The 15,218-nt window shown below is 39.8% G+C and overlaps 1 protein-coding gene across 3 annotated transcripts in view; it reads right to left on the bottom strand.

Annotated features, from left to right (window-relative positions):
* The window catches only part of atp2b1a (ATPase plasma membrane Ca2+ transporting 1a), a 42,392-nt gene extending 29,347 nt beyond the window's left edge, over nt 1-13,045 (bottom strand). For 2 of the 3 annotated variants that reach the window (XM_044342715.1, XM_044342717.1), the window contains exon 1: nt 12,939-13,045. The gene's annotated coding sequence lies outside the window, so the exon portion shown is untranslated. Of the gene's footprint in view, nt 1-12,108; nt 12,128-12,938 lie in introns of those variants that run through there. The other variant, XM_044342716.1, reaches the window with a different exon arrangement.
* Between the last annotated feature and the right edge of the window lie 2,173 nt (nt 13,046-15,218).

The following is a 15,218-nucleotide window of genomic DNA, read 5'->3' as shown; positions in this document are numbered from 1 at the left end:
CAAAATTTTTGTTTCTATCTTATGTGGCTGCAGAATGTCGAGGTAGTCAGAGACAATTTTACTGTTAATGTTAAGTTACTTAATAGTGGGTGCAACTTTAAAAATCAGCTTCTGTAGAAAATTAATTAAATTCTTTAACTATTAATATTATAAAATATTTGATTTCAAGCTGCAACAATTAGTCAGTTAATGGATTAGTTGCCAACTATTTAATTAACCACCAACTATTTTAATAATAATAATAATAATAATAATAATAATAATAATAATAATAATAATAATTCATTATTTTTAGTCATTTTTTAAGAAACTAAAAGGCCAAATTCTCTGATTCCTGCTTCTCAAATGTGAATATTTTCTGTTTTCTTTATTCTTCTATGTCAGTAAACTGAATATCTTTGGGTTGTGGATAAAACACAACAACAGTCATCAACTTTTTTTTTTTTTTTTTTTTTTTTTTTTTAACCATTTTCTGACATTTTATGTACTTAACAACTAAGAGATTAATTTAGGAACATAGATCAACAGATTAATGGATAATGAAAATAATTATTGCAGCCCTAGTTTAATTTGTCATTTTTTCCCTCTTTTATCATGTAGCCCATTTTATCATTACTCACATCATGATTTTGTAGAATTACTGTTTATATGCTGTTAAAAATTATAGCCTATATTATAAAATGTATCAATAATGCCTCTTTCCCCTCTTCACACCCACAGATTACCATCAGTCCTATGGGAAGTTTAATGATGTAAAACATTACAATTACTTTACACAGCACATGATCACAAACAGCATTTTCTCCCCATTGGCCCACTTGGCCAGTAGATCTGAGTTTTACAGGCCCCTTGTATATTTTCACTGGCTTGGCAGCCAAAAAATGAAAATAACTCTTTTTTCCAAGTTTGGTGATTTACTCATCGTATACATAATATGTACAACAGTGAAGTTCCCTTTAGATTTGGTTGTTTTCCTTTAGTTATGGATATTTAATGTTGATATAAAATATAAAATTAAGCACATATTGGATCAGTAAATGGATGTTTCTCCATATTTTGTCTTTCTCCCTGTGTTGCTGCTGGTCAGAGACTCACTGCTGCTGGTACTGCTGGTAGAGAGGAGGGGCAGGCTGGTGTCAGCCTAAAGTCAACAAGAATCCATCTAATTTTAAGATACTTAGCTAAATAGACTCAATCATTACATATAATGAATGTCTGTTTTGAGCTCATTCATAATAGTTTGCTATTAGCATAACAAGCTCCCTATAGCAGTAAAATATAGCGGCTGTGGATGAAAGGGGAGTTGACTGCTGGATGTCAAACACATCATATTTATGTTCTACTTGTTCAACAGTTGTTTGATAAATTGCTCGTACTGTCTCCCTTACTGCCGGATTTTGTTGCACTTTCGGCAGCGAGCAGTCAGAGTCGACTTGAGTAAAATGTAACCCAAAGCTCTGCTGTCCACTCTGTGTGTGTGTGTGTGTGTGTGTGTGTGTGTGTGTGTGTGTGTGTGTGTGTGTGTGTGTGTGGACCTCAGCCCCGCCCTCGTGCATGCAGGGACTGACAGAGATATGGCGTTTAATTAGTCTCAAAACCCACGCACATAAAAACCAGGCGCATGCATATGATACGAGTGCACAGAACAGTATCCACAAGCCGAAAAGTATCCTCACAAGGGAGCCTTTTGGCTCCGCATACACAGACGTCCCACAAGCAACGGGCTGACAAGTGCAAGCTCGATGCTCCCTACACGCTCCCAACTGCACAACACTCGCTCGCTCATCAAGTTGACTTTTGAGACTTTAAAAGGCAGGGACTGAATAGACAGTGGCTGATGTCTTTAGTTGTTAAACGGCTGTTTGCAGACAGGTTTTAGGTAAATTTCTGCCACTTTCTGTATTGGAAGGCGGATCAGAGCGGTTATTATACTATTACATTCAATTCTGCTATTAATTCTGTTTCTCTCTGTTTTCTAAAAATCTGGAAATAGCCCTGTATCCCAAATCACCTGAACTCCTCTATAACATTTCTCTAATACCTAGTGATTCCTTATGGAGTGTATCTTTAAGTGTCTGTCTCTCGTTGATATCTAGGACAGTAGCCTATAAAAATACATGCTCCACCATTTCCTGTAGTCCACAATGTTCACATCTACCCGTAGCATGCTTATTCATTATGTTTAACGCATTGTTCAGACCGGTGTGTTCAAACCTCATCCTTGATATAATGTCCTCCTCCTATTTCTATTTCTATTGCTTCCTCTCATTTCTCCTACTTTTCTGTGAATGTTGTAGTAGTGTCTGCCCTTATTTCCTCTATCCCATTCTTCCTGCCATTTCTTTTTCTTTTCTGATTTGATTATATTATATTTTGAGACTAATTAAACGCCATACAGAGAGCAGAGGAGAGAGACGGGGACGCAAACATCTCATTCTCTCCCCACTAGCTTCAGTCAGCTGCTTGAACTGGAGAAAGTGGAGAGTTTGTTGTGACTATTATTAGGGCTGTAGTCTGCTGGTTGACTGGTCGATTAGTTGGTCGATATGCTATCGTCCGACTAAATTGTCATTGGTCGAATAATCTCCGTGTTATTTTCATAAAGAGAAAAGTGCTACATCAATAGTTTTCCAGGAGTAATCCATTATTTCCTGCGGTGGGAGGGACAGACTAACAAATTACTTGTGAAAACAGGGGTGTATTCAAAACACCCCCGTTGTTTTCACAACTTTGAACTCCCCAACCTGATGGAGACTGCTGGGTCTAACTGCGCTGAACATTTACTGAACGTTTACTGAACGTACTGAACGTTTACTGAATCTGTGTTTCTCCATAATGACACAATGAGAACCTCTGCCGGGCCAAAAAATATATTTTTGAATATTTGATATCTGAATGAATATCCATTAATTCGGAAATCGATAGCATTTGGGAGTCTCTGAGCAGCGCTGTTCCAGTATGTGAGTCAACCTCTGTCATTGCCTGGGAAACCACTGGTAGCGTGGCTCTGTTAAGGAGTATGTTTGCGTAGCAAATGGGAAAGAGCAAGGGGCAGATAAGTGACGGTGGATGCGAGTGGGGCAGAGGAAAAGACTAGTTGTAAGTTGTCAGTCTGGCAGTAAATGTACAGTACAGACTACAGTGTGTCAGTTAATAAATGCTAAAAAGTCACGTCTGTTGTTTCCCCAAATGCTGGAAAAGTGAAGGGGGTTAGCTCTAGAGTTAGCAACAATGGATTAGCCCCCCCTCCCCCCCGTGTGCGCAACTAATCGATTAGTTGAAGATTATGCACGATTTTAGTCGAGAAAAGATTTTCTTTGGTTGACTACAGCCCTAACTATTATGTACAATGTGAAATTTCAGCAGTGGCGTTCATCATTTGGCAGCGATGCTGCACCACACAGTGACGTAAATCCGGTCCTATCTTGTGATTCCAAATTATTCATTAGCCGCCTGGCCTGTGACCCCAATTTATTTGTCTGCCATAACTCTGATTGGTCAGTCAACTGGCCAATCAACTTGCCTTGCGTAAACTTTTACTGGCCCCTGGCCATCGGTTATGTCGGACCCTGGGACCAGGTGCTTACGTACAGCTTTACAGTCAAATCCTTTCATCTAGAAATCTCAATTTATAACCGTATCACAGTATCCTGTCATGTCAAACAACGTAGGTCTGTCACTTAAATAATCAGAATGAGGATTAGAAAAAAAAGCCAACAGCTTCTCAGCAGTTGCACTGGTGGGGTAACGTAGTGAGCTGGGACCAACTGACTGATTACCTCAGGAAAAGCCTTCTGTTAAATCTAATTAAGACTATCTGTGGCATCAGGGAGCTCCATGGTGCTCTACATGGGAGAGTCCATTCTAATGAGAGGCTGCTGTCCATTCAGCTTTAATCAGTCTAACACAATGAGGCTGATTCATTCATGTCGACCAAGTTGATAGGAATTTGTCTCAGATAGAAACAGAGGCACAAGACAACAAGCATACAACAACACAATACAATTACAGGGGCTTGAAGCACAGCATGTGCCAACATGTTTTAAGGAGGACTTGATCTGATTAATTTCTTGGAGTCACAGGGGACAGAACAGGATAAATGGGAAAGATTCAACGAGATGGGCTTGATTTCAAGTCTGAAATAGTTTTGTTAAACAGTAAACATATATTGTGCTTTCAGTTGTAAAGCCATGTCACACTATAATCCACACTGCACTATAGGAAAAAAACACAACCTGGCTATCAGATCTATAAAAATACACCAATGCAGACAGACAGGGACGTTGTTCCAGCTGGAGCAAATTTTGCTCACTTTATGCATTTCTGGAGATAACATAAAGATCAACATGGCTGAGAGAACACTATTCATCTTCCTTTACAGCAAGCAAGACTTCAAACATGCAACTCTAAACTAACATCCCAAACCCAAAATATGTCAGAACTTTAAACTGGGACACAGATGCAGAATGATAGAAAATGTAGCCTTTATTATTGCTCACTGCACAAATGAATGCTTGCAGCTTATTCCATTGAGATTCTTGGAAACTATTCTGTCACATGTTGAGATTCTTTTTGGAGCCATCTGCCATGGAAAACGGGACAGAATTTATTATTTATTACACAGCATAATTGCAGGGCCGGGTGTATTACTGAGGTGGGAGAGATTGCAGAAATCCCTATTTTGACGAGGAAATACTCTTGCACCTCTTGTACTAACTGCAGGTTTACCGAGATATCTTCAATGCATTTCATCATTCGATCGAGTTTTCATCACATGTGCAATACTGCCTTGTCTATTAACATCCTGTCACCAATTATTAAGCACAATGCTGTCCTGATTTCAGCATTTTCTTGAGTAGAAATGCCAAGCCAACTTTTAATAAAAATCTGTTTGAGGTTCATCTCTTTGTAGGCTAAGTTAGACCCCATGAACTGCTAGGCAAGTTACACCTCTCGCAGTGCATCCAAGTAACAAATACATTTTGACATATTGGTGAACTTGCCCTTTGGTCTAGATGAACAAGATGTTTAACTGCAGTTGAATCAGAATCCTAGTCTGTTCTGTTGTGCATCATCTCGGGAAAAACCAGGGACTGACAAATCTCTGATATCTTTGAACAGGGAGTCATAGGGTGTTATAATTTCTGACTTACTTTAGGACTGAGCAAAGTAAGAAAGTGTTTTGCACTAACTGGCAAGTTGTGACTTTCCTCTGGTGGAAGAATTCAATAGCAACGGACTATCAGGAAAATAATACACCAAAACCAACAACATCATGTTTATGATTTATATCAATTTAATATAAATTGCAATAATTCTTAACCTTTCAGAGCTTTTAAATCAAACGGATGGGATTTTATTACACATACAGATTTTTGAGATGTTTGATAGAGGTTGATAGATGTCTGAGAGGTTAACTATTTGCCACAGAATTAAAATAAAACTATAGAGAAATAAACAAAAACAATTAAAGAGAATATTTACTCAAATAGTGACAACAGATTCGCCTATTGCCAATTCACTACATTTTTTGGTGGCATAAGTTGGGAGAGTTATGTTTTTGCATTCCTTGTGCATGTCACTAACAGTTTTTTGACAAATGGCAGTAAATGGAAATATGAATTTCAGGAGTCAGGAGTTATTTTCAGGACTCATTCTTACAATAACATCTAGCTTTGTAAATGTGTAAATGGCTTCTAAATGGCCCATCTTAAACTGGCAGGAATATTTATTTTGCCTTAGGCATCACATGAGCAGAACACATATGCAGTAATGAACGCAATTCTCTGCCTTCTCCATTTCCCTGACTTCATGTCTTACTCTATGAGCCCTCTCTAACATTCACACCCCCTAACCCCACGAGCAGCAACAACGCCAAGATAAAGGAAGTGCCAACATTTGCTATGCTGCGACAGTTTCGGGTTGCGGAGCAGGTCACATGTCACAACAGTGGAAAATCATTGTGATTGGATCTCCAACCCAACAGCTGGCATGGTATGGTTGAATGACAGAGGCTAAGGTTAACCCTTTGCACACAACAGCAGCTAATATGTAGCTCAGCAGGAACATGAGTCTATGGTGGTTCCACCCATGGACCGGAGACTTGTAAGTCACAAGTCTCTCCCTTACTCGAAGCTATTTAAGGCTGCTATCACACATTAGATGTGCACTAAATCCTCCACCCAGAAGGCTGTGGCAAGTGGAAACAAGTAGCGAGGACAGTGGTGGGCATCTTAGTGATATACTCATGTCTTTGTCTTGACACTAAGGAAACCCTCTGGCAGTTTGTACATCTCTATGTGCCAACAACTCGATGCAAGGTAGCAATTCTAGGGATCCCTCTGCAATGGAGCTGCCTAATGCGAGGGGTGGTATTTTTAGCTTCCCCCAGACTGCCCCCTCCCCCCACTGCTAGCCGTTGCTGAACTGGGTCAGGCCATGTACATGTGGAGGGTACAAAGCAGAGACACCCAGCTCTCCTTGTACTGCATGGCTCGCAGCTGATAGTGCTACTTCAGCCCATAGACTGGAACCTTTACACGGCTCTCCAACACTTTCAGGCTGCCAAATCATAAGAACACACAGTCATAGGTGTCACTGTCAACACACACTTTTGGTCTGCAATTCATCTTATTTCATTTATTGAGGGACATATAACAGAAATAAACCATAATCTTTTTGACCAGCATTTAAGGTGTGGTAATCAAATAGGGATGAGACTGTGTACAACAGTAAACAGGTAGTGACTGTGGATATCATAACTGTTTGCTTTTTTAATGGATAAGATAAAAACTGCTTTATTTAATTTAGTTTGGATGCATTATTTTTTAAAATAAACATTCTGCAGACTAAAATGAATTTTTTACGTTTTCTGACAAGCAACACTGCAGTTGTTTCATGCTACTAAATAAAATATTGTACTTTTGTTGTTGTACCTTTGTGTACAATGACGTATTCATTAGAAATTAGTACAGTAGCATCCCAAAATGTTAGTTTTTCAAATATAGAGACAAAGAATGGGAAACACAGAAAATCCATGCACACTGGTGGAGCAGAGGCAGAAAGTGGGGCAGATTTTGGGCTCCTTACGTAAACACAGAGGAGATAACCTTTCTAGCTTTTGATCGACCAAAAATACCCTAAGATGTGCAATCTGGGGGCATCTAATCACCTGAAGGAGAAGAGGGCTTATAATTGCATTTTCAAAACATGTGCATGGTAAATGCCTGTCAAAAAAATTAACAAAAATCAAGTCAAGGTCTCATTCAATTCTTTTTTGCTGAATATGAAATTTTCCAATATAAATCAACAAAATCCAGCTAATGTAACAGTTGGACTTTTTATATGAGCAAAGTCAAAGCGAGGGGAGAATCCATAATGCATCAATTACTTTTGTGTTTTAAAAACCTCATCAACACACCGTGTAATAAGTAACCCAAAGGTTATACTATTCCAGTGTTACTTCACATCAATACATCTTCTAATCAGTGAGCAGATGTCTGTGTAAATAGCGAGAGGTCATGCAGTGCAATCGTTTACTTCTCATTTTCTCGTATTGCTGAGTCCTGAAAGACTATCCTGTTGCTAAGTTATAATTAAATCTGACTGACACTTTTTCACATCATTAAAATAAAGATTTGTTATTTACTGGACTGAATGTACAACAACACATTTTAACTACCAAATACGGCAGTTATTAATACACAGTTAAATGTGCCAATCCTTTGTACTATCAATATAAATAACTGTATAGTCATCTTTCAACTATGAGAGGGATTTTTTTCATGAGAGTCTAACGGTACCATTAAAACCCCACAGTGTCTAAACAACATAAGGACAGGTCTAAGTAGTAACTGTGAAAATACTATAATTGTCCTTTAGATATACAAGGAGGGATGGTTTTATTTAGCCATTGCAGAGTCCTTGATGTCCATAGGATGGAAAATATTCCAAAATGAAGCATCTTTCATCAAGCCACTTTGAAGATGAGAAGCTCTCTGTGTTCTTTGTTATATGTGATTCTACATAGCAGCTCAGTGGCCTGAGGTCCTGCCGCCCTGCCATTTACTACCACAGTCTGACCTTGCTGTCCCAACCACTCCAATTTCAGACGCACGACTGTTCAGCATTAAACTCATTTTACCAAGACCTATGGTGTGGATGCAATTTGTACTAGCCAAACATATGTACACAATGTCATTATAGACTAATACAGCGAAGCAGGCGGAAGTAAATTAAGTCTGAAAGGTAATACTGACTCAGACTAGTTTGCTGCACAGCACTTTCACATCCATCCTGTGGAAGCCTGCCAAAATTGGCAAGGTTGACATCATTTTATCTCCCAAAGCCTATATCACAACAAATCTCAAATTAGTATTTAAGACTAAATGACATTAATAATCACATTGGCTGCCTTCATCCCTCAGAGGGGTTTTATCAAACAATTCGCACTTTCCTTGCTACTGAAACTGCATTCAGTGTAACTATACCACCACTCTAATGAAGGCATCACCAGATAGCAAAACACAAAGCTGCTGGTGGATTAGTCTATAGAAGGTGAGAAATATGTTCAAGAGACAAGAAACCTGACAGCTAAATATTATGATTATTACAATAAAATTGTAAGATAAAATTTTGGACAGTTACTTTTTCAAGAAGACCTGCATGGGTAATAATTTCTCACTTATTTGTTACCCTGATACCAGTATGTAAAGCCATGAGTGGGCCATTGGCGTTTGTCCACTGGCAAGGTTTTGGATTTTTCAGAAAATAGCTAAAATGACAGTAGGGATCTGTGTAAAAGATTAGACCAGCAAAAGATGGAGCACCGTACACCATCTGTGACAAGACATTCTTTACAGTTAAACACATTTGGAATTGAGCAGTATTGGTTACGTTTTATATAATCAATGATGATACTATGAAGTCTAATAATCTAAATAGTTTAGTCTAATAAGCTAAACTACTGAGCAAAATCTAATGAGAAAGCTAAATCGTCTATCCTACTTAAAAATACATATATTTACACTATTTTCAGTGGCATTTCAAAGCCATCATAGATGCCTGGTAGACTGACTGTAGAATAGTTAGAACTTCTAGCTGTTTTGATGACTAATTCATGATATTGTCCGATATGTGCCTTGAATTGTTTTAGTGGACAGAATCAGAGTTTATCCAAGTAGCTGAGCCAATATTTCATATTGATTGCCCCATTGATCTCCCAGCACCTACAATGGTAACACCAGCAAATTAACTAGTCACACATGTGTGGTTAGTTGTCCCTTTTGCTCTGAGAGGCCAGATTTGAATGAATGCGTAGTAATAATCTCCATGTAACCGAAAACCTCTGGTTGGAATAACCTTGGCCTTACAATACACACAGAGAAAGAAAGATAAGCAAAACCCCCATCATAAGTAAATAGTACCATAAATACGTTGTACTTGATAGTTCAAAACCAGTCTATATTTAGCTTTCCATGTCAGTTTACATGGGGCTCAATGTCACCTTAGATTATAACCCACAGTGGCTAGCTCTCCATAATAAAGCTTTGGACATTTCGACTGAATACAGACTGAACTAAGGACGAGCGTTGAAAATTGTAGTTATTAACAACATTTATGTAAATTTTTTAAGACTGTACATTACCGCAATATGGCAGTCATGTGATGCCTTCTGCGGGACTGAGCTCATTACAGTCATCACCGCAATTTCTTTTTTTAAAATGCGAAATAAAACCGGATAGAGATACGTTGGAGAATATGCATTGCGTTGGCTTACTCCGGACACTGGACCGCAAGACCTCGGCACTGCCCCATGAGAATGGCCGAACGGCGTCGAATGGGGACGCCGAAAGTGGTGCCCGAGAAAGCAGAAGCGCGGCAAGCAAGCTTGCATCCAAGCTAGGCTAAAGGCTAACCCCAGATGACCAGCTCTCCCGTCAATCTTCCTTGCCAACCACCACAATAAACTAGACTACCTAAGACTGCTGCTGACCTCCTGGAGAGAAATGACAAACAGTTGTGCCTTCATCTTCGCCAAGACGTGGCTGGACGAGAGTATCTCTGACTCCGCTATCCAGCTAGCCGGGCTAACCACTCTCCAGTCAAACAGGATTGCTTTATTGTGACCCGAGGTGGTGGCTTATGTATTTATATTAACAAAGAAATTATTTTTGGACTGTAAAGTCCAATTAAAAAAAGACTAATTATTATTTCTTTAATAATATGTGATCAGTTTTTTTTTGTTTTTTTTTTCCCCACATTGGCAGTAAACCGCCAAACCGTGGGAATACGCTGCTTTTTCACCGGGGTACGAAAAAACCCATACTGTCACAGTCCTAAATGTGCTTGTAATTGACTCAAAACTAAAGCATGACAATAAATTGAGTGGACATATGAAGCAGCTGTACAGGGGACTCATCCACGATGGGTTAGGGGCAGACTTGACAGGCGATAACTGCCTGGGAGAAAGTGTACTCAGTATACTGCATTACTTCACAGTACCTTGATCTCTGTGACAACTAAAAAATCCCATGCCATGAGAAGCAAACAGAACTTATTTTAACAGCAAGCTGTGATGTAAGATAGAGATAGAAGTAGAAATCACATAATCTCCAGCATGGCTAATTAACTTCATATGCACCGCCGACAGGAGGACCTTTAGTTGCAGACCTGAGAGGTTGTTGGTCTGCGAATGTAAGCAGGGAAAATACTATCCAACTTAACCACACAGCCAAGGAGGTCAGATGATCTCGTCTCTGAGATATAACCATTTTCCAAAACAATTTTCAAAACAAGTAACGTCTACTGACTCATATCCTTTCTAAGTCAGGGCTGGCATTACTGTAAGTAGTAGGCCGATATGAAAAAGCAATGGTATAGCAAGCAATAAGAAAGGATATTTTTGTCATTCTTGAGTGACAGCAACAGTCTGAGTTCAAAGGCCTCAGACACAGCAACAGATTGTGTTACTGATCGTTTAAGTGAATCATTAAACAAACTCTGAATATCTAGATGCTGAGCTTGACAGATATAATTAAATATCATTCATTATTGCAAAACCTCAAATGTATCTTTTTCAATTTAGTAAAATCTAGAAAATCCAGACACACATTACTATTCAAAACTGAAAATTAATTCCAACAACTGTCACATCTGACATTTACCCTGCAATATGGTCCTCTTGACTATAATGCTTGGCCATGGAATTGCTTAGCTGTCATTATATTATGTAATATCTACAGATAACTATACATTACTACAGTGACTGTCACACCTTACATCAGAGAATCAACTCATTTGCTTTAAGCAAAAGCCAAAATCAAAGTGAAAATGCGTTTGGTTAAAGTAACACTACAATGTGCAAATCACTGCAAGATTACAGGTAATTACACAGGAAGACACTACCGGCACTGCAGCAAGCTGGGTGCTTTTTAATTGGATAAAGAGTGATCCCTTCAACTAGACACCAAAAGGTGCTCGGTGGCTGCAATCCACATCGACCTGGAAACTTGCAGGTGAAGTTAAGGCGTGCGAAAGTATATTACTATTATTATCCATCAAGGTCATGAATCTAATGTTAACATGTGTAATCAAGAGATACGAGGCACATTAACATTATAAAAGGTAGCCGGCATGGTCATTTAAAGCGATATGCCACATTCAAGATTTAGCTTTACCGCTTTGGATTTTTCAGCTGCAGATCATAAAATCATCTAAATAGCTTGTAGTGATGACATTTAAGCTTGCAAGTTAACTTGACTTAAAAAAGGAGGCACGGTGCAGAATAGTGTTTCCCCTCATGGTAATGGTTGGGGTTACTGGGGTTGAGGTGAAGAACACGAGTCGACGAGAAAACAGAAGGGTAAAAATGATATCGCCCCGATGGGTATCCAATTTTGACAGCCTGGTGAGGCGTTGCTGGTTGATAAACGCTGTTGCTGGTTGATAAACGCTGTTACTGATAACCAAAGTCGCATTATATTACACATAGCGTCAACTCCTGAATCTGACAGTAACAGCGGGTGCCCGCTCCGAGATCCCAAAGTTATCCTACACTCGGAGAAACACCGTGCCAGGCCGGGTTACAATATTAGCCCGGTAGCTTACCTTATTCTATGACCTGCAGTGCTGGTTAGGTTCAGGCATGAGGAGTGAGATGGTTAACGTTGGAGTAAGAATATCAAGGCAGGTCACAGAATCTGATGGGTCACCAAATACGGTGTAACACCGGCACTATCCCTCCGCTTATAAGTGCGTCTAAATAACATTAAACAGTTAAAATGACAAGGATTTGAAAGTTAGAATGAAATACCGGTAACTGTTAACTTTCTCGTAACGTTACCGACGTTATTTCAGAGGCAGCGTGTAAATTAATGAGCCTCAATGCCTCGAACCTCAACTGCTGCCCACGAGACGAACTGTAGCGTGAGAGGTCCAACGTTTAAAAAAACAAAAAAACAACGTTGCAGGCTAGCGTACAATGTTAGCCAACTAGCTCCAAGGCGTTAGCTCATGCTTGCTGATTGTAAAGAAGTGAAAGACACAAAAGCTGCTTCTAACAGATTGACAAGTCAAAAAAACTTAACCACAGGAAATAGAGATGTCAAAGTAAACGAACTTAACCACATGCAGAGAAAATCTTGCAGCATCCCGGTAGATTAGCTACCTGGGTTGGAAAACGAGACGCCCAATGTCAGTTATCTATCCCAGATATAACGTAAGCTAACGATGTTAGCTGGGTATAAAGCTAACTACCCAAGGCAGCTACCCACCAGTGGCTGGCCCTCGTTGTTCATTGCACACACATACAAAAAAAGGAAGACTTCACCGGTCAAGGTTTTCTTTTTAATGCAACGTCTAAAAAATAATTTAAAGCAGCCCTTAACTTCGGGCGTTTTTATCGCGCTGGCACAGAAAATGCAACCAAAAATACTTACTCCGTTCTCCGAAGAGCACACTGGGTCCCTTTCTCACTTTAACTCCCCCTCAGTCTCACCAAAGACTAGACTCTCTCCCCTGATCTGAGGTAAAATCCCGCCCACTGCGCTGTCACAACCACAAGCAGTCTCCAGCCGAATGGTCAAGATAATTCCCCTCCCATCCAAGACCACGGAAAATCCATGACCACTAGATTGGAAATCTTTATGACTCATACGTACAGCTGATTAAAGTGCTGCATTAACACTGAACTGGCAACGAAAACATCTAGTTATTAATTTCTTTAATGAACACAGATGGACTCTTTGCTCATTAATGAAAGACTACTTTTGTGTAGTACAGGTGCACACCAAGAACACCTGCTATTTATTTTAGTTGTACAATGAAATGTCTCATAACGCTACAACTAGTTTTCTTAAACTTGTCGTGTTCAATTCTTTGTGAAAAGATACACGACACTGAGTGGGACGCATCCAGTCGAAATGAATGAATAAATAAATAAATAAATAAAAGGGTCTAGTTTCTTTTAGATAGACTTGGCCGAAAGCGGAAGTGTGAGGACATGAACCATTTCGCTTCTCTCGGTTCCTTTCTGTCACAACACCGCCGGGGACATGTGATGCACGTCAAAAGGAGGATGGGTATGGACCGCTGGTGTGGATTCTCATTGGCTTAGCCAGCATATCAGTCGCCTATGGAAACGGTTACGTCATGATCCCCTCGTACTCCCTCTTTGCTCCCGTGTCGCTTTATAATAACAGGATTATTCACCCCCCCCCCGCCCCCCATCATATGATGCAGCATGCAAAAAGTACCTAACGAAACCTCACTGCCGCATCGTTTCGGCTGTCTTAACTCCACCTAGGCTACACAAGGCTCTTCCCTCGGCGCCTAATCAAACCTGACGTCATTCTTTCCATGACGTAGCGCTTTTTTTTCTCTTCTCCGGATTCAATGCCTGTATTCTTTGCAATTCTTTAGTCCCGATGAGAAGGAGTCTGACTCTGGACAATCAGCGTCTCTATTACTAGGGCCAACTGTCAGTGACATCCAATCAATTAAATTCCTTTACAAATGTAAGCAGTGGTCCTTCCCTCCTTTCCTTCTTCTCTTGGACTTATGTTTATACAACAGACACTTGAAACAACACACTGATACTGGAAAGAGAAAACACAGAATATGCTTCAGAATCATGCTGCACCCCTATGGTCACATTTTGCACATTATGTCTCAGCTGGTGGTTTGAACAGACCTGAGAACTGAACAAGGTGCTGACTTATAAATATAAAGTGCATGATACAGAATGTGTCATATATGCATGATGGCAGTTAATGCATTTCCAGTCAAGGTGAATAAATCATCATGTATTTTTACCCTGCACAAACCAAGTAGGCTAAGATGTAACTACGTGATTGAGCATGGGTTGAAAAACACACAAGTGATGGTAGATGATACACAGAAAACAACCCCAGTTGAGGTCAAACCTCAGTGTAATATACTTGCTGTCTTGACATAATGGGATTTATCATTAACACAACAGCCCTGAGTGCACAGAAGCATTTACCACTTTGGATTGGTAAACAGGGGGAAAGTTCAACATGTTTATGCCTGTGTGGAATTTAAAAGTTGCAAAATGTCATTTCAGAATTTCTGAGTCAGAGCTACGTCAAGTGGAGCAAGAGATTTGGAAAGAAAGAGGAAGAGAAGAAGCATGAGGGGAAAAAAATTGATTTATATAAGTTGACTTGTGCAATCATTGTGTCTTCTGTCTGTATGATTTGACTGAGCTGGTTCAGTCAAAAGCAGAGAAAGGAATCATCTGTCAAATGCATAGATAGATGCATAGATAGATCGAATTATGTATTTCTTTGACTCATAAGATTAGTGCATACTGTACTATAAACATTTACACAGACAGTGTAATACATTCAATGTTTAACCCTGGATTATGTAGCATTCAGTTGTGGTTGAACTGTCCTTTGCAAAGTCCATATTTTGAAAGGGAACATGGGCATGTTTGCATCGCAGCCATCGCTGAGATGAAGCAGCCATCGCTGAGATGATGCAGTCAGTTGGGTCTGAGTGTCACATATGTCCCCCCCCCCCCACCCTTCACACATTTACAGCTGTCAATCAATCTTCTCCTCTCAAGCTTAAAACTGGAGCTCCTGCACAGTGATGCTTCGACGCTGATGTTTTTTCTTGTGGATCCAACACTAACATAGGCCTCAGCTGAGCTGGCACTTGAAAACAAGTGTTGCTCTGCAGGCTTTCAAACC

The sequence above is a fragment of the Thunnus albacares genome, chromosome 23, assembly GCF_914725855.1.
Source record: "Thunnus albacares chromosome 23, fThuAlb1.1, whole genome shotgun sequence".
In the NCBI taxonomy this organism is placed as follows: Eukaryota; Metazoa; Chordata; class Actinopteri; order Scombriformes; family Scombridae; genus Thunnus; species Thunnus albacares.
The sequence above is the reverse complement of the archived record's forward strand: the minus strand, read 5'-3'. Positions and strand labels throughout refer to the sequence as shown.